This window comes from Crinia signifera, chromosome 2, assembly GCF_055691185.1.
Source record: "Crinia signifera chromosome 2, ASM5569118v1, whole genome shotgun sequence".
NCBI lineage: Eukaryota > Metazoa > Chordata > Amphibia > Anura > Myobatrachidae > Crinia > Crinia signifera.
In genome coordinates this window covers 39,127,240-39,153,500 of record NC_139218.1, presented here as the reverse complement: position 1 = coordinate 39,153,500, position 26,261 = coordinate 39,127,240, and positions in this window count along the sequence as shown.

Genomic DNA, 26,261 nt, shown 5'->3' with positions numbered 1-26,261 from the left:
CCCTGACCGGCGAATTTGAGCTCCTGCGGCGGACGCTGCAGGGAGCCTAAGGACGGTGGTAGGCAGGGAAATGGAAGTCTCCCTGCCTACCCCAGAACGTTTGTGGGGGGGGGAGGTGGGCTCCCCGGGAGCCAGGCAGCACAGGCTGCCCCCTGGGGGTGCCAGCAGGGGACCGGGTATATTCACTACACCCGATCATGAATATGTAATGATCGGGTGAAGTGAATATATGAATATCTAATGAGCGGCTCGGCTCCGGCCCCCTGCTGGCTGGTCTGTGTAAAAAAAAAAATATATATATATATATTATTGGTACTCTTTACTTAGAAGGGCGCCCACGATTTTGATCGTGGGCATAGTTAGTAAAAAATCTCAGGCATCTCGGGCATTGAATGCACTAAAAAATCGGGTGCGATCAACCGACGAGATTTCCACGTCGGCGTGGAGTTGAGAATAGAAAGTGTGCCGAGCGCAGCGAGCCACCGAGCCCGAAGCGTGGCGAGCGCAGCGTGCCCCGCGAGGGTACGCGGACAGCTGTGAAGCCCGCGAGGGGACGCGGATACCTGTGAAGGTATCCGCGTCCCCTCGCGGGGCTCGCTGCGCTCGCCACGCTTCGGGCTCGGTGGCTCGCTGCGCTCGCCACACTTTCTATTCTCAACTCCACGCCGACGTGGATAGTGGGGGTATGAAAAGGTCGTAGGACGCGTACCGCCGCCCCTCGCGGGCTCGCTGCGCTCGCCACGCTTCGGGTTGACGTTGATCGTGGGGTGCCGTTAACAATTCAGGTGGCCATTATTCACTTCAGGGTGCCTATTTGGCCTCTGTGGCCCATTTAACATTGTTTCCTATGGAAAAATTGGGTCAATTGAGGCATTGAACAGGAAAATCGGGTCAATTGAGACATTTAACATTGTTCCCTATGGGAAATCTCGGGCATCTCGTCTGTCGCATCGCACCTGATTTTTTAGTGCATTCAATGCCCGAGATGGCCGAGATGGGCGCCCTTCTAAGTAAAGAGTACCATATTTTTTTTTAAATTAAATATATATTCATGTGCTTACAGCACATGAATAAAAATAGCATGCCGCTCCTCAGAATAAAATTCCTGATTTTTTTACACCAATTGTAAAAAACAAAATACTTTATTTTAAAAGTTCACCTTCATCTTCACCATAAAAAGATAGCAATTGCTACTCGGTGAATCATGGCGAAAAAAACCTTGAAATGTATTCGCCATCTGGTCATTGAATAGGGTGATTCACCGTTTTAGTTAGAAATTCGCCTTACAGCACAAAATCGTCATAAAAACCTGGCGAATCAGCCTCATTGAATACCACCCACAGTATTAACAGCCATTATCCAATCGGAATTACTATACTCACCCTCAGACATCTGGTGACTTGCATATTTAATATGATAAAATTCAGGTCATTAATGGTCAGGCGAGATTCAATCTGAGGCTATTTGCATTCTATTAAACCTGGCAAGTGGCAATTCACAGGACAATCACCAGCATTGCACAAGTACAGTATACAAAAAGTGGAGGCCATTACATTCCCTCAGACACAGAACAACAGTTCCATGGGCCTTCTAAAATCTTCTCTCTCTATGATCTTTAATGTGGGCTGGTTGGAAGCTCATTGTGGATCACTGGAAGGGTGGATCATTTTGTCTAGAAATCTGTTGCCTCTTTTCACATAATTTGGCCTTGCACAGTATTCTTCCATAACCATTCATTGCTTAATTTCTGAAATTAGTTTTCTACCCACTCCTATGTTAGTTTTGTTATCCTTGGCTTCTGTCGGAGGGAATGTCCTGCCGTTGTCTCTCTTTCCCACCAAAAAAGACCAAATATTTGTTATGGAATCACAGGATGTCATCGGCAACCTCGTCTTCTGTGATTTGCGAAGGAAATAAAAGCCAGTTTCAACTGACTTCTATATCCAAAGGCAGGAGAAATTATTCGATTGATCAGTGACCATCAAATGATATCTCCTGCTAGCGGCCGCATGCGAGGGGATATGTAGCAAATACATCCCATCACATTGCCGAGCCAACAAGAATCAGGCCATTGATACAAACCTGACACTTCCTCCTTTCCATCCTAGGTTCCACAGCAACAGATGGCCAACACTTATTTCTCTATGACAAAAAAAAATCACAAACAACTTGTATATCCCTCCTAACAGAACACCTGACCAAGAATTGTATCCCGCTGATGGTTATCAGATACAAATGTGATGTTACTGTACCTAATGCCTCATTTGTATATATCTATAATGTTGTCTGTGTAATTCCACAAAGAATGCCTCTGTGGAGATGTGGCTACCCACATCACCAACTTACTACCTAGAACCTTTCTCTTTCCTTCTTCTCCCTCTGGCCTAAGTCACTGGAGGTATTCCCAACTCCAGGAGCATGGCGAGTCCGGCAAAATATGGCCAGGGGTGGGTCACGTGCTTTGGTACCCTTAATCTTGAATCTGTCACTCTCCCTTTGTACATACTGTCTTCTATAATGCCCATAGTCCATTAGCACAGCTTAGATGTCTGTATGTCTCGGTATTCAGATCATTAATCAAAAATGTATTGGTCAAAAGTCTATAGCTCAACTCCATACAGTCAATGTGCAGTAGGCCAACAGGTACACAAGTGTGACCGGTACAAATGGTCGACAGGCAGAAAAGGTAATTTGCAGTACTATTACCATGGGCATGTATTACCAACATTGTACTGTCCGGAGGCGGGACTAACACACAGCCCCCTCATGTGTTCCCAAATATGAAGTGTGGCTTATGTAAAGAGGGTGTGTCTTCACGGAATGTCCGCGACCGTGAGACTATGCCTCCCGTATCGCCTCTGTGGGGGCATGGCCAGCCCTATTTTAGATGCTTGCAATGACCCTGTCCATCTGCCGCTGAGCATAGATTCTGTGCACATGCTTTTTCCACAGGAGTTGAAAGGGGGGGACTCCCAACTGCCGCCCCCCCCCCCCTCGTGACACTGCCGGATGTGGGACAGTCAAAAGATGGGACTGTCCTGTGAGATTTGGGACAGTTGGGAGTTATGGTATTGGGAATAGAAACCTTAAGCATGGCGGTCACATAACATTAAATATACAAAATTTGACTAAAAAATAAGGGGGAAATTTACTAAGAATACGAATACAAAAAATTGTATTCGTATTCTTGCTACGAATGAATACGACTGCATACGTCGCATGCAAAGTCGTGTTTCGGAGGGGAATTTACAAAGCAGTCAAATATGACTGCTTTGTAACCCTCCGATGTCGTATTAACGGCCGCTAATACGAATTAGTGTAGGCAGTCTGCTAGGCGGCCAATCAGGAGCCGACTTTCTCAGCTCCTGATTGGCCGCCTAGAATCAATTCTATGGAGAGGCTCGGAAGATGAAAGATCTCTGTGCCTCTCATCAGTCCGATGCGGGGAGCTGCTGGAGTCGCCGGCAGGTCACAGAAGATGCCAGAAGACCAGGACTACGTCGGATCAAGACGACAGATCTTCACAGGAGGACCTGGGTGAGCTGGATTTCCTTCCACAGGTCCCCCATGGATTTCTTCGGACCCGGATGGACGCCGACAGACGCCGCCAACATGGACATCGATATGGAGCCGAATGCCGACATGGATCCGGACCAAGACCCAGGGACCTATCTACGGGCTCAAGATAGGTAAGTATCAGTATGTATGGGCTTTGGATGTATTAAAGTTTTATTTTTATTGTGTGTCATTAAAAAATATTGCACTATTTTTTTTTTACTGTGGAACTACAAGTGCCAGCGGGCCCTTTAATGCCCCGCAGGCTGGTACTTGTGGTTCTCCAAGTCCCAGCTTGCGGGGGAGGCTTGCTGGGACTCATAGTTCCACAGTTAAAAACATTAGTTTTTTATTCTATTTTCTTACACTCAATCAGCCCGGTGGCCACCACCCAGGGTCGCCGGGGACAGCACCAGGCTTCAGCCTGGTCAGGTAAGTCCTGGAGGGAGGACCCCTTTATTTTGGGGGTCCCCACTCCCCCAGGGCCCCTGGCCAGGCTGACTGGTCAGTAGGGTGATGTTTTGGCCGCGGGAACTTATATAAGTGTGCCCCGACTGTCACATTACCCTGCTGGCTGGTTTGGTCTGGGGCTGGTTCTTAAAATACGGGGGACCCGAGTTCCGGTGGGCGGGGCGCCTAGAGCGGCCGCATTTTAACAGGGCTCCCATCTACCCGAAAGAAATCTCTTTCCATCGCCTCCCTGCGGTGATTAAAGCCCATGAAACCAGGCTCATCTGACAGCTGAGACCACAGGGATCATGGCGCTAATATTTTGAGCCGAAAAATCCGATATCCCACCGGAGCCCGGCCCTCAGCATAGAAGGCCTGCATGACCGCCCAAGCAAGGGCGCGAAACTCGGCGCCATATTGCAGGCGCTGCACGAGACCAAGAGCTGGACAGCCTGCGACTCCCCACAAGAGTAACCCCACACAAGAAACATAAAAGCCGGTACCCTACCTGCAGAAGCCTGCCCGGGATAGAGCCTGGCTGATTGACGTATGCTCTCCCCTCCTGCGGGTGTCTGCCATCCGCGCCGGGACCTCCGATACCCCTGACTGACGCGGTCTCTGGAGCCTGATCTCGGGTTCATCCAGGTGGGGTCACAGCCATCCCACCCACAGGCACAGGCTTCACCTACACCTCCGCACTGCCTGGAACGCGCCGCCTGAGGGAGACTCTACACACCGGAGGCCGCTGGGGAACGCGGCGGTGTCTGGCGCTGCTCACTCCTCTCCCCTGCTATCTCCGACACCGCTGGTCAGTGCGGAGCTTAGACGCCGGCGGGTCCGGCCGGGACTTGGAGGAAGGAGACAGATCCCATCCTGCCACAGCTGGTGAGTGCCCGGATCGGGCGAAGTTGCCCCCATTGAACCCCTGCTACCCTTCAGTATAATGGCTGGGTCACGGCACAGAGACCCTGCCTATTGATCTATTCAGACCCCCAGTGCCTATTAGCACCTGCAGAAGCAGCGCTGTGCAACTGCCCTAAGACATCTCCTCTGTGGACCCCCCCTCCCCAGGCATATTCTTAGTGGCCTGGAAGCCCCATTCCCACACATAACCACCTACACTTGGAGTATGGTCTGCGGGACTCTTGAACTCTAGTGCCACACCAGCACTACACACTGAATGCTCTGCTGACCCACACAGAGCCCACCCACAAGGTCTGCAGATCTCTCCCAGACCTGACTACCCATCGATCATAGAGGCCACTTAGCCGTGGACACTTGCATGTAACTGGGTGTCTGCAGTACCCGGACAGACTGCCATAATCACAGGCACCCTCTTCACTGGGCAGGACATCTATATTGGGACTGAATTGATTTGAGAAGAACATATATGGAGCAAGAGTGCCATCTACTGACATCTCTTATTACTGCAGGGAAGCACTGAATAATAGCCTCAAGTGACATTTGGCCAAGAAAGCCTTTCTATAAAGATTTTGGAATTACTATCTTACGCCATTTCTTAAGGGTCAGTACACAAACCCCCTTTCATCTTTCGAGGTATCATTCAAGGAGACCCCGCTTCCCAGCCGAGACAGTTGATAGGTTGACTGCCACACCTTGCAGAAAGAGAGTCATTGGAGACTTCATCACACTTCGACCCTGTCATAACAGTAGAAACACCTCAGTGCATCTTCAATAACTGTCAAAGCGCCACCCGGCCGATACCGTGTGGCGGATTCTGTTAGTAAGCAAAAGTGCCACGTTTATACTGTTCAATTGTTTATTGTATAACAATTTGTGAAAACCGTGCATGTTGCACAACACAGGGGTAATCCACACTGTTATAGCACGGTTAGTTCCTGAAATTGTCTGAGGACCAAACCCCTCCTTTTTCTCAGGCATTAGGCCTGAGTGGGTCGTCACCCAGTTATAGCTGTTTTCCCTTTGTTGGAAACACAGAGTGTAACCCTACAAGGGGACATTAAGACATTAGAGGTACACGATCACAAACCAGGGCCAACCCTGTTAGCCGTGAACAGACAGCCGTAACTGACGCCACTCTACCCCTGTAGAGCGACGTGGTACCTGCCTTAACAACATCAGTGAGCATAGATTGCCACACCCCCATGCTGTAATTTGGAAACATCTAGACACTAAACCATGTAGCTCCGCCCGCTTATACGGGGGAATGGGCCTCTTATAACCTTTCACGACTATACTCATACCAGGCCAATTGTCCACTATAAAAACGCGAATAAAAAAAAATATATAAAAAATAAAATAAAAAATATATATATAGAATAAAAACAACACTCCCCCGAGGTATAATATACAAATCAATAACGTCCTACCCTGACAGGGTATGGACAGATTCCTTGAAAAGAAATCTATCACAAACTCACCCCAACCACCAGAAGATCAAGCCATGGTCAAAAACCGTCAAAAACACACCCAAATGACCGCCCCCCCATCCCCAGTTCTATTTCCTACGGAAAATACCTCTAGCGGGATCCAGTCTACATCCTCCCAAACGCCGGTGATCCCTACACCGGAGGAAAACGCCAAGGTGACCATTCAAATGTTAATGCCCCTGCTCGACAAGAAATTTGAGGACTTACACACCAGATTAGAAACCTCACTAACAAAAATAGATGCTAACACTGCTAGGATAGCTACGGCCGAACAGAGGATTAGCGATAACGAGGATGCCGTGCATGATTTGCAGAGACAGCTAGAAAACAGGGAACAAACAATAAACACCTTGGCGTCTAAACTAGACGAAATGGAGAACAGAGATAGACGATGTAACCTACGCTTCATAGGTATCCCTGAGACAGTTAGAGGTCCACAACTGGGGGAATATATCAGTGTCCGAATAGCAAGGGCCCTGGGGGTATATGATGAGTCAGCGATACCACAAATAGAGAGGGCACACAGATTAGGGCCTGAGAGACATGACCAATCCTCCAGGCCGAGGCCCACCATTGCCAAATTCTTAGATTATAGGACCAAAGAAAAATTCCTAACAACATATAGAACAACCCAACCCCTAATGGTGGAGGATCAGAAAATCCTAATATTTCAGGATTTCTCCGCTTTGGTCTCCCAAAAGCGGAAAGAATTTTCAGGAATCTGTAAAATATTAGTGGAGAAAAACAAGCGCTTCGCTTTGATGTACCCGGCGAAGCTGAGAATAGTGGATAATGGCCGCACACTGTTTTTTACAGACCCAAAGCAGGCAAGGGAGTTCATAGAGAGGGCGCCCCAACATCCTCCAGATGGACAGGATGATTGAGCCGCTTGTAAATGCCCAGGGTGATAACGTTGGCCCCAGATAGATTCACTGTTTATCCATTTAATCAGTAATGTTGAAAAAAAGATGTGTTCATTAAGTAAAATGTACACCAAGAATGGTGGAATCCCATGTTATTGCATATACATTTTTATCTCTCATTGTTGGGAACAGGTTTTCATGTTTAATCTTGTACCTTTCATTTCGCATGTCTCGAGCCAACTATTCTCCCCTGATGGCGATCCATGTCTGCACAGCTGAACACAGGTGAAATACCCCAAACCCCCCCTCAGCTAAAGTTGATCTCGTGGAACGTGGCGGGCCTGAACACCCCTATCAAACGTAAAAAGGTACTTACACACCTTAAAAAATTAAGGCCGGATATTGTCATGCTGCAGGAAACCCACTGGAGGAAAGGTGATGATTCAGGGCTTAGAGCTCGATGGATCGGAGATTGCATCTCCGCTCCATACCGCACAAAATCTAGAGGGGTAGCCGTGCTTTTCCACAGCAGTCTTAGATATGAGGTTCTGGACAGGGTGGAGGACGTGGAGGGACGGTTCCTTCTTTTGGATGTAAAGATAGAGGGAACTTTGTATACACTCCTGAACGTGTACGCCCCAAACATCTCTCCGGACAGATTTGTGTCCAGACTAACTCAATTTCTCGCGACCCGCACTGTCCATAGATTGATTATGGGAGGTGATTTTAACTCTGTTGATGACCCTAAGATAGACAAGTCACCGCCGCTGCTTCGCACCCTACCCCCTTCCTGGTACCATATCCAAGCTTTAAAGACAAACCTGCAGCTAAGCGACCCCTGGCGCCTTCTTCATGACCAGGAAAGGTCCTATACACACCTATCCAGGGCACACCAAACGCTGTCCAGAATTGACTTCTTCCTAGTCTCTAATAGTTTAATGGCAGGAGTGACACAGGCTGACATCTTCGACATATTAATATCAGATCATGCCCCCATCTCCTTGAGCCTATGGCTGGACTCAGGCAATGTAGCGGACCGCCTCTGGCGCTTCCCGGACTATCTAGACAAATCAGACGATTTTAAACAATTCTTGACTAACACATGGAACAATTATCATGACGATAACCTAGAACACTGGGAGGATATTGGTCTGTTCTGGGGAGCGTCCAAGGCGGTAATACGAGGACACATAATCCAGTACATCTCTAGACGGAAAAGGGAACAGGCCAAACATTATAGAGAACTACATTCCATGGTGTCACAGTCCTTTAGAACATATCAAGACACACCTACACATAATAATCTAGAAGCCTACCTGAACAACAAAAAGATCCTGGAATCATTTCTAACAGCACAGGCCCGCCTCAAATTGGATTTTACCAAACAAACGTACTATAAATGGGGTAACAAGTCGGGTAAACTATTATCATTAATGTCCAAACCTTACAGAAAGCGTTCATTCATCACCACTGTTAAAGACCCCAAAAACAATAAAATTTACCTGACTACCAAAGACATATTAGCACATTTCGAGGATTATTATAGATCCCTGTATAAAGCAAGGCCGGTACAAGAAGCTAAACAAGAATCTTTCCTAACTTCCGCCCACTTGCCCCCTCTTAATCAGGAACAAAAGGATAGCCTTATGAAGGAAATAACGGCCGAAGAGCTCCACTCGGTAATAAAAGACTTACGTTCCCATAAAGCTCCGGGCCCAGACGGGTTCTCGGGAGTATATTTTAAGATACTAGAGCCAGGGATCACACCGACATTGTTGAACTTGTATAACACTATATTGAAGGAGAAGCCCCTACTCCCGTCATTCACGGAGGCATATACATCCCTGATCCCTAAGCCGGGAAAGGACCCCCAGCTAGCAGAGTCCTATAGGCCAATCTCCCTACTGAATGTAGATTTTAAAATTCTCACCAAAATAGTGGCCAATAGATTGCAATTATTGACCTCAGTCTTGCTCACGCCCCATCAAACAGGATTTGTGAAGGGCCGCCACTCAGTAAGGGCCATACGGATGGCTATAGCGGCGGTGATAGCGGAAACCCAAAAAACACTCCCTAGAGGCACGTTATTGAGCCTGGACACAAACAAGGCTTTCGATTCAGTGGCCTGGCCCTACCTATTTGCGGTGTTGGGAAAGAGAAATTTTGACGACTCATTTATTGAACTAATCAAATACTTCTACACCACACCCCTAACCAAATTGCTAATAAATGGGCAAAGAGGGGAACAAATTCAGATGTTTAGAGGCACCCGTCAGGGTTGCCCTCTTTCACCCTTGTTATTTAATATATGTATCGATCCCCTATTTAGGATCTTACAGTCATGGCAGTCCTTCAAAGGAATAATGGTAGGTGGGTCAGAGTTAAAGTTGTCTGCATTCGCTGACGATTTACTTTTATATATAGGAAATCCAGAACAGTCGCTGGACCAAATACTGGACAAACTCAATGATTTTGGAGAGATGTCGGGGTACACGATTAATTTATCCAAGTCCTCAGGACTATACCTACACCCTCATGTGACTACACCACACTGGGGGAAACACATCCCGGTAAAGTGGGAACCGAGGATGATTGACTATCTGGGGATCCGCCTCCCAAAGCGTCCTTCCGACCTGTACAGGGCTAATATCACAGAGGCGGTGAATAGGACTGCTGGGGAGTTAGAGGGCTGGAAACAGTTGAGTCTATCTTATGTTGGCAGAGCCAACCTCATTAAGATGGTAACCTTCCCCAGACTATTATACATTCTACAGGCCCTACCTCTCTTGTTAACCCAAAAAGACTTAAGATTATTAAATATGTTATTCAGAAAATTTATATGGGGCTCAAAACGCCCACGCATCGGTCTGGTCAAACTCCAGCAGCCGACGTTCAACGGGGGCATTAACTTCCCTCATATCTTGAATTACAACCATGCAGCCATCCTACGATTTCTTAGGGACTGGATTCATAACAATGAGACTTATGCTAATACAAAAATCGAGAATGAATTTTTGGAAAATTGTGGTCTGGTGGGTTTCCTGCACATGCATGATGGAGAAGTGCCAGAAAAGATTAAGAATAACCCCTTACTATGGTCGACAAAGAGAGTCTGGCACATACTCAGGCATAAAAATAATCTTAATGCACATAAATCATTGTTTCTCCCCTTCTTAAACAACCCAGAATTTCAGGGTGGCACTGCCTCTCAACCTTTCCTCAACCTCAAAAAAGAGGGCCTAAAAACAATACATGCCCTGATTGACAGGGACTCAATGAAACCAATGTCATACACGCAGGCAACAGACATCTTCCCAACCTTTAAAAAATTTCCTTTTGCCTACATACAGGCCAAACACTATGTGAATACGGTCACTCGCGCCTTCTCAGAAGCCGATTGGAACAACACACTAGATACCATGCTCTCCGCGGGTATTGCGGAGAGCAAAGCCATTTCTATACACTATAACTATTTACGCCAAATTCTAGATCATGATCATATAAGTTCAGGTATGAAAGCATGGACCTTAGTGATGCCCTCACTGACATGTGACCAACTGGTAAAGACCTTACAAACATCTAGAAAATTGCTACCGGCCATGCAATATCAAGAGATGTTCCTGAACATCTTCCATAAAGCCTATTTTTCCCCACACCGTCAATTCCTGGCTGGGATGACGAGGTCGGCGGCCTGCCCACGTTGCCACGACAGGGAAGCGGGTCTTTATCACTACTTTTGGAGTTGCCCCCTTCTAAAAACTTTCTGGCTTAAGGTCAGGAAGTTTTCTCTTGACCACTTGGTAAATTACATTCCTTTCACGGACCAATGGGCCATTTTCGGAATACTGCCGGAGGGCCAAAGAGTGACTAGGGGATGTAAAAGACTACTGGTGATTATAAGCGCGGTGGCACGGAAAGCTGTACTGCAGACATGGATCGACACCACACCCCCTACCCTGAGACTTTTTCAGGAAAAACTGTACCATGTATTTAATATGGATTGGATTGAGTGCCTTTTAGAGAAAGATAAACGAACCGCAAAATTCTTTAATACATGGGAGAGCTATATCTCAACATTATCCCTTGAGATAAGAGTGAAACTGCATGACTCCTTTAAGGGCACCCAATGGTATATTATGAGAATGATTGCTGGGGACCCTCCCATCGAGGTCTCGTAGCGATACTACAGGAGAGGGGGACCCCTTTGTTGGCTCCTACACCCTGAGCCGCTCTTCTAGACAAGGAGGGCGTGGCTGGGGGAACCGTTAAATCTCTCCATGTTTCCTATGATATGTGGGAAACTGGACACCTTGTGAGGCCTACCTGTTTGAACATGAAAACCAAGTGAGATTCGTTATGTAATGCCTGTTTCTTTCCCTCATTGAAATTTTATACTGCTTATTTTCACGAATAATAACTTCGTACTGTATGAACATTTGTTATCTGCATTTTGAAATACGTTTATGTAACTGGATGTATTGAACAGTGTTTTAATAAAAATATTATTAAAAAAAAAAAAAAATACGGGGGACCCCTAGTCATTTTGGGAACTAGCCCTGGAGCCTGGGGCTGGTTGTAAAAAATCGGGGAACCCCTATTCGTCGGGTTTCCTGATTTTTTATTACCGGCCCCGGCTCCTTCAGCCTGGTGCTGGGTTCAGCTGTGGGGGGGGCCCCACACTGATTTTTTTTCATTTTTTTTTTTAATTTTATATTTTTTAATCACTTCAGCCTGCACGGATCTGACTGATCCATGCAGGCTAAAGCCAAATACGACAGGAAAATAAAGTGTATTTTCCTGCTGTATATATTCGTGGCCGTTTCACTCCAATTAGCAGCCGTATTTTCAATACGGCTGCTTAGTAAATCAGGAGTCACCATTCTTTTGAATGGTGATTCCTGTCGTATTCTAACGATGGTGTATGTATTTGTAAATACAAATACGAATGTCCCATCAATATGAATACGAATATTTGTATTTTTGGCATAGTAGATGCCAAAAATATGAATACACCCCAAAAATTCGTATTTTCCTAGGAAAATACGAATTTTTCCAAGAATTCATATTAGTAAATATCCCCCTAAATGTGTTGACCATTTGTGCGTCAACCATTGTCATGTCGAACTTTTCAACTTACTATATTTGCCTTTTGTATCTGAAAACCATAAGCATGTGTTGGCTTTATGCATCTGTCAACTTTATGTACCTGTCAACCTTACTTACCTGTCAAGCTAATGCTCATAGACCATTTGGAGTTGACCATAACATTGCCAGTCTTATGATCTACCCGTATAGATTCGCAGGAAGATTGACAGCCGGCCGGCGTTTGTGGTTGGCACCCAACGTTTTCTGAGAGTGTCTCGAAAAAAAGAGCAGATGGCTCCTGGCCTTTGGGAGGGAGGGCCGCTGATGTCAAGCAATAACCGCATTAGGGTACAGTTATGAACCAGGGGAAAAGTTTAAATAATTTGGTGAAACAATGTACACATCACCCTGATTATTGGTCATTTATTTTACTACGGCCCTAATACAGTATCTTTATGGTCCTAATAACATTTATTAGTTTTTGGGAAAAAGAAATGTACTGTAGGTATGTTTTGCCGAGCATCATTTGTTAAATACATAAATATATTTCTCATTTGATCAATAAATAAGATCTGCCAGCATACTGCGAACAATACCAATTACTTTCATTTTTCCGCATCAACATACCGTGACTGGTAAATATCCTAATTAACCTTTTCCTCTGACAAAGGGTAAATGTAGATATGTAAACAATGAAACAGTTTTCATTCTCTATGTCACAGTGTCAAAACGAGATGGGAGACCCGTGTGCATTTATATAGAATACGGAACCCACAAGTATCTGCTGCCTTCTGAGTGGTAGAAAATAATATCAGATATCAGTCCAAGAGATGCCGGAACAGTATATTTCTGTTGTGTAATAATTCTATGAATATGATCATGTTCACTATTGAACACAATAGTCAAAATAATAAAAAACATTACAGATTTTTTGGTACTTGTGTAGTTTCACGGCGCCAGCTGCGGGCTCGCTACGCTCGCCACGCTATCTAAAATCAACTCCATGCCAACGTGGATAGTGGGGGTATGAACTATCCACGTTGGCATGGAGTTAAGTTACTTTGTTTTAGATAGTTTGGCGAACGTACCCAACCCGGAAGTAGCTGGCGCCGTGAAACTACACAAGAACCGATTTTTTTTATGAGTCTATTGGGTAAATAAAGCTCACTATATCGGGTTCAGGCTGCGTAGCGGTGGATTAGGTTTACGTGGCATGGTGCGGGGGGTTATATTTAGGCACTAGTGGGGAGAGTGTGGGTAAGGCTGTGGGGGGCGAGTTAGGCTGCTACAAGGGAGGTTTAAGGTTAGGGGGGACGATATCGCCAGCATCCTAATGCATGCTTATGAAGGACAGAACATTGTGCCATTGCGTACTTGCAGTACCTATTGATGAGGGATCTTTCCGACGTCGGAACCATTCCCCATCACTCAAGTGTATACTCAGCTCAACAGATGATCCGGATTTACCTCCCATCTACAGTTGTGCACTGTCACCAGAAACTCTCTTATATAAGACTATAATTGTCTTGATTAGTTTATTTGTATATACTATGAAATGTATATACACAATTGTTTATTTGTTTGAAGATGAGATTACGTCAGAGATATGTGATTTGAATTTTTTTGTTAAACTTGGGAAAAGCCGAAATGAAACTCCTGAAATGTTATGGAAAACATACGGTGGTGAAACAATTAGCTGTGCCACAGTAGTAATCTCACAGGCATATCTTTCTCCTCCACCATGACGATACCCAATGTCACCAAACTAAGGAGACTACGGTAGTCCAACCGCAGGTTCAGACACATCAGTGTATGAGCTTCACAATAACCAGCATAGCACCTGTGCAAGCTCTTCAGGATTTTCTGCATCTGTATTATTAAAGTGGCATTCATTTATAAGGCAAAACATCCAAGCATACTAAAAAGTTTAAAGGGGGGCTAGTAGCTCAATTAACAGTATTATTCACCCTGTCACTAGATACTGGAGTAATGCCAGAGGACTGGAAAGTGGCAAAAGTGTCCCACTGCACAAAAGTGGAAGCAAAGAAGGGACATATCAATTACCTATTTGCAACTCACTCACCTTTGAATTTTTCCACTGTGTGCAGCCTGTGCGTAACCCAGAACCTACTCTGCCAGTGCAATAGAATCAGGCTGATCAAGGCCAGAGGTGATGTCCCACACCCTGCCTGAAAGCGCTTGGGCACACCTGCATTTTTCCTGACACTCTCCAAAAACAGTCGGTTATTACCCACAAACAGCAACTTCCTGTCAGTTACACTGCAGCTGGCTTGCAAATAAAAAGTGTACTGAATTTTGTCGCTGGCTGGTGCTGTGCAGGCACGTTGTGGCCCAGGCGCATGCACAGTCATTTGATAGTCAATGATCCTCCTTGTGAAACTACAGGGCTGCGATCAGGTCGGCATAACCCCCTAAGATGGTTGAATTGATAAGATCTTGGTTGCAGAAGAGAAAATAGACAAATTAAGTAAATAAAGTGCATTCACAGGAGGGAGAACCTCAAGGATCTGTACTTGGACCAATGCTTTTTAATATTTTTGTTGGTGACATGCCTTTTTGTATATGACCCAAAGGTATGCAACAGGGTAGACACACCGGAAGGGGTAAAACAAATGATTGATGACCTAGGTAGACTAGAGGAAGGGTTAAGAGCATGGTAAGTACAATGTAATGGCAAACAATGCAATATCATACACTTGGGTCTCAAAAGTTCAAAGGCTATATTGGAAACAACTGAGGAGGAAAGGGATCTAGGAGTCGCTATTTCAGATAACTTGAAGGCACTGAAGCAATGTAATAAAGCAAGGAGGAAGGCCAGTCAGATGCTTGGTTGCATAGGGAGAGGTACAAATAAGGGCAACTAAAATGGTACATGGTCTACACCACGAAATGTACCCAGAGAGACTAAAAGATCTTAATATGTATTGTTTGGAGCAGAGAAAGGAAAGGGGTTTTCATAGGAAGAGAAGCTTTAGAAGAACATGAGGACATGCAGAGAAATTGGAGGGGGGCAGGCTCAGGAGATATTTGAGGAAAGATGAGGAAAAAATAGTTCACAGAAAGGGTAGGGAACAAGTGGAGTAGCCTTTCGTCAGAGGTGGTAGATGCTGAGAAGAGTAACAATTTAAATATGCGTGGGATAGACATAAGAATATCCTTACAATGAAGATTTCCACTTTTAAAATACAGACAGAAATTCCCAAACAACCTCCGCCTCATGGGGTATTACATATCGCCCTTAGTCTTACATTTACCAAGTTACAGACACACCTGTAAGCTCTGGTGTTTTCAAATTGACTAACAAGGTCTGTGCATGTATTGCGGGACAAGGTCATACAAAATCAGGAGAGTAGCAGTCTCATCCCGTTACAAATGTAATATAAGTATGATCTGCAGAGCTAAGCAGAGTATGTTAAGTCTGAGTAATTCCGGAATGCATCAATTTAAAATGTGATTGTTACGGACACTATTAAGGCTTATTTATCCTGCTGTGTGAATCTCTAATTGCACCAGCTGTGTTGTCACTCGAGTATGGCTATTTGTGTCTGTAATAATTCACTGGTGAAATAAGGGTCAAGTTAGGCATCCTCCCTCTGGACTGACAAAGTGCTGCTTCTGAAAAGCTTGCGGATCTGATTTGTTGCAGCACCTTCCTTGCATGAATCACACCTGGTTACAGCTAGACATTGATCTGTTTGGACATTTTCTATCAATTAATTCCACTATCATTACACTGTGCAATCAACTGAAAACATCATGCGCTACAAGCAGATGGAGGAAAGCCATTGTTGCAAATTACTATATGAAACCTTATCATTTGGGCTGTAGTTTAATAAAGCATTAAAAGTAAAAGTTTTGCTAATTGAAAAATAGGTTTCGGCAATATTATTTCATTCTTTCAGACACCGGTCTTAAATTTGTAAAGATGATTGGATTGATGGGTATCAGCATGGGACATAGGCTCTGTTTTAGAGTTTATGGGACGTTAGAGGGGTTCTTTAAAGGAATCACCCAAAGCCCCATAGGGCTCCCCTAATGGTCGGTGCAGGTGCTTGAGGGACATAGGCTCTGTTTCAGAGTCTAGGGGATGGTAGATGGTTTCCGTAAAGGAATCGCCCAAAGCCCCATAGGGCTCCCCTAACGGTTAGTGCACCCCCTAAAAAACTATCATAATAAACCTGTTACCCATTTCATTGCAAGTCGCTCAGCGGGACCATAGACTCCTAATGAGGAGCCTATGGGCGTATAAAGTGGTCCCTAAAAGACCACCTGAACCCCTGCAGGTAATCCCCTTACGGTGAGACTACAATGAAATTACAAGGAAGACGCCTCTAGGAGATTTTGTTTTGTTTAAGCATTAAGGACATTGTATATCTTTATTGTGTGAACATCGCGAGCGGGGGAAATGGGGAAAGATACCTGTGCACCAGTACCACTTTATTCCATATCCGAATCTGCCACTGTGACACGTAATAACCCACTCATTTGTGAGGAGAAGGTGAACCTCCTCCTGGTACAGCAAACAGCAGTGGTTACCGTGTGACATACAGACTGCAGGGATTTACAGACTCCAGCTATTCTTTCTTCTCTCCTTTTTTTTCTGTTCTTTTTTTCCTCTCTCTTTTTCTGAGATAATCATCTTAATCTGTTCAAGATCTCTCTCTCTTTTTCTGAGATAATCATCTAAATCTGTTCAAATTGTTAAATTTGCAGATGATATTGCTATGGAAGGTCTTATTGTTAATGACAATGAGTTTGACTACAGGCTGGAAGTATCCAGGCTGGAGTCTTGGAGTAGGGAAAATTGCCTGGTCTTAAATGTAAAAAAGACCAAATAAATGATTGTAGATTTTAGGAAATCCCCTAAAGTTCCATACTGCCCACTTGTTTTGAATGATCAACAAGTTGAGATGGTTGATTCTTTTAGATTTTTGGGTATAAATATGTCTAAAGACTCCCTATGGAGTACCCATATAAATACTGTTACAAAAAAAGGCACACCAGCGTATGTTTTTTTGAGGAAACTACGGTTGGCTGGTATGTGTAGGAGAACCTTGATGAATTTTTACACAAGTGTCATCGAGAGTGTTCTCACTTACGGTATTGTGGCGTGGTTTGGCTCCTGCTCTGCCGCTGATCGCAAATCCCTTCAGAGGGTAGTGTCTGTGGCTAGTAAAATTACCGGGGTTGCCTTACCAAGTATACAACACATATTTGAAAACCGGCTTCTCTCAAAGACAAAAAGTATCCTGAGGGATCCTTTCCACCCTAGTAACGATCTGTTTTCTCTTCTTCCTTTAAATAAGCGATATCGTTCAGTTTTGTGCAAAACTAAACGATATAGAGAGTTTTTTCCCCGAGGGCAATTCGTGTCTTAAATACTTAGCGGGCATACTGAAACATGCCTAAATCTTGTACTCTAATGTATTTTTCTTTTATTGTCTTTTACTCTGTATTGTCACCATTCGAATTTCGTTTAATGTTCATGTATGTGAGCATTTTATGACAATAAAGATATTATTATTATATTAATTAACTTCACTAGAGGGCACTATAATGGCCTAAATAACAGCAACATCAATACAGTCCCTATGGACCCCCATACACACAACAGGCCTAGCAATTATTCCTAAAGGAATTACTAAAGACAGAGGGTGAGATTTAATAGGATGATTCAGAAAGTGAAAGATTTGGTAAGAAATCTCCAGTTTTTTAAAAGCGGCAATCATTTACACTGCAAAACAGTTTTGCAGTGTAAATGATTGTCGCTTTAAAAAAAACTAGAGATTTCTTACCAAATTTCTTACTTTCTGAATCTCTCATCCTACTAAATCTCACCTATTGTCTCAAAAGGGGAACTTACCCTATACAATTTACTTAAACTATTTTCACGGTTTACAACACATTCTTAAGTGTGGATTACCACAGTTCTGAAATTCTGTCAAAAGACAGACAATATCCTCTTTGACATTCGTTATTAGATTGATAAGAAACTGAAAACTGATAATTGATAAGAAACTGAGTGATCCAATCTCAATACAAGATCTCTCACAATTTATGTTATATGTTATTTGCGTCATACAGTATATGTGTGTTTTTTGATGATTTACAAACATGTCTTTTTTAATTAAATCAAATAAAAGTTAAGTTTTATTAAGTGTGCCCAAAAAAAGACTCTTTCTCTTCTTCCATTTTCATATCTTTATTGTGGTAAACTGTACCTGTACACCCCCCACCACGACCAACCCCCCCCCCCCCCCCCCCCCAAAGTTTTCACTTGCATCTAAGTTAAACAAATTGCATAGTGACTATTCTCTTTTTTTCTTGTCTAGCCTCATCACTTCCTTTTTCGTTATCACTGATAACATTAACAAATGACATAGCATCACACGCCCTACAAGAACACACACACACACATACACTGGCAGCGCTAATACCCACCAATCCAATCATAATTAATTTAGAGGGTTTAGAACACCCTTAAGGTAAAGCAGCGCCAGACTCATCGACTAGTTAAGGTGAGTGCAGTGTTTCCAATCCTTGCAATTAAATTTGTAAAAACATGACAGAATTGGAATATTTTAACAAATGCTCACTCATGCATGTGTGCCTATTCTTCTCAAATTTTCAAGAGATTTACATGCATTTTTGTAACCCATACTCTGAGAGAACAGCCCACCTTCTTGGCACCCATACAATTCCCCAATGTAGGAGAATAGTGGGATGCAGCAGTGAATCACATCATTAAGCCCCAGTTGAGTGATGTAGTGAATCATGTAAGGGCCTTAATTATGACAATCTTGCCAACAAGTTCCCCATAAGAGGACCATGGAACTTCTACTTTGACATCTGTGAAGGAGAGCCTCCAAAATAATTAAGTATATAAGTATTTTATGAAGTAATCAGAGCCATCTTAATATATGGGTATAATGGGCATCTGCCAGGCAGGACCTGATGATTTAAAGGTCCTTCACCAAAGGTAGGGGGGTACAGTGCCCCTGAGGACTGATGCTTGCAAAGCTTTTTGAGACTGCCATATTGCTGTTTTAATAGGGGTGTGCATTGTGAAATATGTTTTGGGTCTGTATCTCCAGCAGTGTTGTGGATCTGTTCCAAAACACCACTTTTAAGTGTCTTGCGTTTTGGATCTGTTGTTAAAAAATTAAACAAAATCGCTAAAATCACAGAATTTGTGGGGTTTTTTTGCTCCTACACTATTATTAACCTCATCATTAATTTCCAGTCTATCCTGAATACCTTACACCTCACAAGGGGCCTTATTCTGGTCTGTGCGTCCGGAGCCGAATATGCGGCCAGGACCGTGCGTCCTATACCCCGCCTTCCATACGGATCGCTCACTCCGTCCGAATGCGGTAAGCCGCTGACCGCACGGAGCACAAGTGGATTTCTCATGTATACACCTCCTCCATCTCTGGGAACCTTCCCCATCATTCGATGGTCGCATCGAATGCAGGACCGAGTGGTCAGGCAGCTCCCGCGAGCTCAGACCACTCGGGCATTTCTCCGTGCAAAAGCAGGGATCTGGGCGGGCAGCTGACATCCGGCAATGTCATATGTCCTCCCCCTACACGTGCATCACGGCCGCATTACCATACGTACGCCCAGCATTTTCATGGGAACGCCCATGAAATGCGGGGCGTATGCATATGTTAATGAGGCCAAACAGCCCTTCACGCCCCTCTCCTCCCCCTGTTCGTAGTGTAAACAATTCATGCGGAATTTGGACGTATGTCTCTTTCGCACATGCGCAGATATGCCTCTGCACATGCGCAAACACAAAACATCGGCGGAAAGAACGCACACGGACATATCCACACCAACCAGAATAAGGGCCAATGTTGTTTTTAGGATAAAAGGTTGCACCAAGGTAGCTGGATGACTATGCTAAGCGACACAGGTGGAAAGCACAAACACGTAACCCATCTAGGAGTGGCACTGCAGCAGCACACAGGATGGCAGTTTGAAAAACTGGGCCCCAAAGAGCCCGCAACAACTCTCCCACCCACCCTTATGTTGCATAAATAGGACATGTACAGATGGCGCCGGCCTTATTATTGCTGGCGGAGCGCCAGGACCGTGTCCCTGGCGATCCGCCAGCAATCTGGCGCTCTGGCTGAATGAGACGCTTGTGCGTTTCCCACGCACGAGCGTCTCAATAGCCGGGCGGCGAGGCGGCGCGGCGGGTGCAGTCCTGCCCGTCCCCAGCTTCAGTGAGACCGACAGGGCTGCGGGGGGGCGGTGTGGACCGGCGGGGACCCGGGGAAGCCGGCGGGGACCCGGGGAAAAGCACCGTCGGAACGGGACGCGCGTGCACCTCGTGCACGCGCGTCCCCTTCCGACATACAGATGGCGCGGGGCGGGGGATGGCGGGTGGCGAGTCCTCCGCCATCCCCAGCAAAGACAAGCCCGGCGCCATCTGTATACTTTAACAAACCATTCATTTCAGAGACAGGGTCTTCCATGCGTCTGCTTGCCCTGCATCACTGCCAGCGGGTCGGGTAGAATATTTGAACTGTTTCCTTGCAGCCACAGGTGTGGGAGAAAATGAAGGAGGAGCTGTTGCCATGTCACAGTCCGCTTCAGATCACAATCTCCTGACCAGTAGGTCTCTGCACCGCTGTAGACTTTAAAACCAAGGATTGAGCACAGTTGCCAGAATGTATTTCCCTGACTCTTAATAGACTGGCCACACTCGTATCCTGACAAAGCGTATGAAGGGCTTCATCCACAAAAGCTACATGCTTTGTGGAATCACAACGCTTTAGCTCCACCACTTTCTCCAGCTGCTTCTGCAATAGCCTGATCAGGGCAATGGCCTGACTCAAGCTGGCAGTGTCGGTACTAACTTCACGTGTGGCAAGTTCAAATGGATGGAGAACCTTGCATAACATGGAAATTAGTCTTCACTGTGCTTGAGTCAGGTGGATCCCTGCACCTTTGCCTATGTCATAAGTGGCTGTGTAGGCTTGAATGGTATTTTGCTCCTCTTCCATCCTCTGCAGCATATAGAGTGTCGAGTTCCAGCACGTCAGTACCTCTTGTTTGAGGTTATGGCAGGGCAGGTTCAGGAGTTTTTGATGGCGCTCCAGTCTTCGGCAGGCAGTGGAAGCATGGCGAAAGTGCCCCGCAATTTTGCGGTTCACTGCAAGCATCTCCTGCACGCCCCTGTCACTTTGAAGAAAATGCTGCACCACCAAATTTATATTATGGTCAGAACATGGCACATGTTGGATATTGCCCATATGTAATGCCTGCACAATGTTACTAGCATTGTCTGATACCACAAATCCCCAGAAGAGTCTAAGTGGGGTAAGATACTGTGTGATGATTTCCCTCAGGTTCTCTAAGAGGTTGTTGGCATTGTGTCTCTTACTAAAACCGGTGATACACAGTGTAGCCTGCCTTGGAAGGAGCTGGTGTTTAGGAGATGCTGCTGCTGTTTCTGCAGAGGGCGATGCATCTATCCAGTGGGCTGTCACAGTCATATAGTCCTTAGTGTGCCCTGTACCACTTGTCCACATATCTTTGGTTAAGTGAACAGTGGCTACAACCGCCTTTTTCAGGGCACTGAGGACACTTTTTTGGATGTCTCTACATCCTGGGTATCGCCTGCCTAGTGAAGTGGAATCTTTGGTACTGGGGACACAATACCTCCATCAATCGTCTAAATCCCACTCCACTGATGGTGGATACCAGACACATGTCTAACACCAACATAGCTGTCAATGCCGCATTTATCCACTTTGCCATAGGATGACCGCTGTCGTACTTCGTCTTCATTGCAAACAACTGTTGGATGGTCAATTGCTTAGTGAAAGACGTATCGGTGTTCCGGGATGATGAAGGACTCCCAACAGCAGCAGCAGTAGGTGTAGCACTGCAGGATCCTCCAAAGGATTCCCAGACAGAAGAGGAGTCAGTTATGCTGGTGACATGGCCTGCCGGACAGCCTCAGATCCGGATCGAGGAGGAAATTGATGAGGAGTGACTTGCTATTGTGGTTTTCAGTCGCTTGGATACAACAGGATCAAGGGATTTAGGTGTCCCTGGACTGCTGACAGTCCTAGCCACAGTTTCTTAACTAAAAAGTGACTTATGAACCAACTTCAGGTGATGCATAAGCGAGGATGTCCTTAGGTGGCCAATGGCTTCACCCCTGCTTATTGCAGCTTTACATAAGCTACATATTGCAGGACAATTGTTGCCCAGATCTGTATAAAAATAATTCCAGACCAAATAGGTGGATTCTTTGGTCTTTCGTCTTTGCGTGGTGACGGCCTTTTGCATCTCACAGACAACAACTGTCTCACCCGGTGCCTCATTTATGCAAACCACATCAGCAGCATCTTCCTCATCAACTTCCTCCTCATCATCAGTTATATCAATATCCTCCTCCTGGTGTACAACATTGACACCTTCAATCTCAAAATCAGGATATGGACTGTGGGTGATCCTTCCAGCATATGCAGAGGGCGTGCAAATGGTGGAAGGAGCCACCTCTTCCAGTACAGTGATGGTAAGGTCATGCATCCCAACCACCAACAACCTTGGGTATTTGTGATACCATGATTTTAGAAGGCACAGTTGTTTGCTGTGTTTTTGATGACAGCTTAACTCTCAATTTTCTAACAGGGGGAGGAGGAGGGCTTAGATCATCATGTGAAGCTGAACCACTATTCATGACGAACATAGGCCAGGACCTTAGCCGTTTCTTGCCACACCGTGTCATAAATGGCATATTGGTAAGCTTACGTTTTTCCTCAAACGATTTACATTTATTTTTTTCTTCAAGTTACTAAACTTTTGGCATTTTGGATTTTACATGCCCTCTACGATGACATTGGGCATTGTCCTTGGCAGACGACATGTTCTATGCCATCCTGACTATTGGCAGCAGCTTCAGCACTAGAAGGAAGTGGTTCATGTTCTTTCACTAGTTTATCCTCCAAATTTTGGTTCTCATAATCTTTAAAAGCAGTATCACTGGACTGGACTTATGCAGCAATATCACTATATCTAATGGCAGTATTACTGGACTTATGCAGCAGTACCAATGGACTTTAACGTCAGTGCCACTGGACTGGACTTATGCAGCAATATCACTGGTCTGTACTTATGTAGCAGTATCACTGGACTTTAACGGCAGTATTGCTGGACTTATGCGGCCGTACCAATGGGCTTTAACGTCAGTGCCACTGGACTGGACTATACACACATTATCACTGGACTGGATTATACAGCACTTTCACTGGACTAAACTATACAGCAGTATCACTGGCACTGGACTGGACTATACAGCGCTTTCACTGGACTGGACTAGTATATACAGCAGACAGCACTATCACTGGACAAGACAGCACTACTGGACAAGACAGCACTATCACTGGACTGGATGGCAGACGGGCAAGCAGGCAGATGGTCAGGATGTGCTGCCTCTTCACTCTCCTAGACTCGAGTGAAGATGGCGTCCAGCCGCCTGCCCCTTTAAAGGGTCCAACAGCGGGATCTCATGAGGTCCGGAGATCTGCGCTCCGAGTGTGGGTGTGAATTCCCAAACAGGATTGGAGCATGACGTCGGATTGGGGGTGTCTGGATTTCCCCAATCCGAACTCGCACATCCCTAGCTTTAATTACACACAGAGTGACCAGGCAGCATTTTCTACCTGCCTACAGCTAGATAGTGAATGTCTGTTAGCATGCTGATTGGTGGATGGTTGGAGCTGTCCACCAATCAGAGTGCAGACAGTCATGCACTGAGTGGAAGCATGTGGAGGGATGGTGTGAGACTGCAGGAGGGGCAAGCTATTATTTTGTTAATGTATTTCCATAAATAGGTTGATATGGGCCCTGTGCAAGGCATCCAATGCTGTCGACAGCCCTGCACGCAACATATAAATATATTTTTTATTGCATTCATCTTTAATCACCTCCTTTATAATGCCACTATCACTTACCTCTAGGTATGTTCTCTGCCTAAAAGTGCATTAATGTATATTCATTTCATTATACAGTAGGTTCCCCCATTGTAATGACATGCTCCATGGTCTCCGATGTTTTCTGTGTAGTATAGAGGTAGCCAGCTTTCAAGTGAGGATAACATCTGACACAGATTTGTTCAATGAAAAATGATTTATTTTGTTTAACTGAATTATAGGAGAGCACTGGGAATACTCAACTATAGATAATATATAGAATCTGATTGGTTGCTATGGGCAACATCCCATCTTTAATAGAACTCATCTCAGTAAAATTCCCCCAAAGATGGCAGATTTGATTAAACATTTCAGCTCATTCAATACACAAATGACCTTTTCCCCTCTACATAACCTTCACTCATGTATTATGTTTTTCCTTGTGAACAACATGGCAGCTGGGTCCTTACACATACTTGCCTACTTTTGAAAACTAGTTTCAGGGAGATTATAGTTGGTAATAGAATTTTGCACTGTGCCCCATTGAGGGGGCGTGTCATGATCCTCCCAATGGGCCTGACTAGTTGAATATATGGAGAGATTGTGAAAAGAGATTGTGAACGTGGCACCTAGAAGCATTGGTGTGTAGTTTATAATGACTTATATCCAAATGTAGATGAGCCCCAATGCAGTTAATAAGAGATACTGTACTTGGTAAAGTGCTGGAAAATGGTGCTGATGATTCAGTGTAAATGTATCTGTCTCTCATTCCCTTTTCCCCCAAAAATGTAACCATGTAATGTGGGCTAGGTGAAATAAGGGAGATTGCTTGACTAATCAAGGAGAGAGGGAGATTGCTATTTCAGGGAGTCTCCCGCAGAATGCAGGAGACTAGGCAACTATGTCCTTATACGGTGGACTGTTTTGCCCTGTGGAGATAAGTGGAGATAAGATTTCTCAATTCCCTTTTGTTTCATTGTCATACTGCTTAGCTGTAAATTCAAATATTGCTGAAATGGAAAGGTCCATAGAGGAATTGTGTTTGCTTTATTGGTCATATGGGAAGCCTGCACGGCATCTATAAGGGGATATTTTTTTTTACATGTAAGCATCCCGAAGGCAGAAGACTGAGGGGTAGATTTATCAAACAGCGCTATGGGGCATTTGCGCTATCCCCGTGCGCTAAAGCAGGGGATAGCGCTTCCCATCATCTATCAAACCCGCTGTGCGGGTGCTGTAACGGCGGCGCTATGGGGAAGGAGGGATAACGTTATATACGTTATGTAACTGGGCTCCTGCCTAATATACCTTATTTATTAAGATGCTGGATGGCCGCGCGCTCCTCTGTTTTGCGCATGGGCATATCGCCAGAATTATCTGGCGTTGCGGGGCTCTCCTGCTTTCTTCTTCGCCGCTTGCTGGTCTCCGGCGTCTGCAAATTCAAACTGCGCATGCGCCGGGTACACAGCATCCCCGGCGAACATTACCCGGCGCATGCGCAGTTTGAATTTGCAGACGCCGGAGACCAACAAGCGGAAAACTGCGCATGCGCCGGGTATACAACGCGAGACCAAGGTATCTGGCGCATGCGCAGAATCCGCCGCCGGACGCCAATGCATCATTCGTTATGGGAGGGAGCGTATCCCCGGCAGGAGGGGATAACGCACTCCCATAACGTGCGGCCACACAATAATAAATTCGGGCGAAAGTCAGGTTCTCTTCACCACGATAAAGTGGTGAAGCGAACCTGCGCCCTTAAGGAACGGTAAGGGAATATTAATAAATCTACTCCTGATAATGCTATGCAGGCTTTTAATAACGATAAACACCAGCATCACAAAATACTGGACACATTGGAGAATGCAGATGGTGTGATTTTGGCTATTTATTCCTTACAATTTTGAATAAGGGGGGTGCCAAGGTCTGATTAAAGGTTCCTAGTG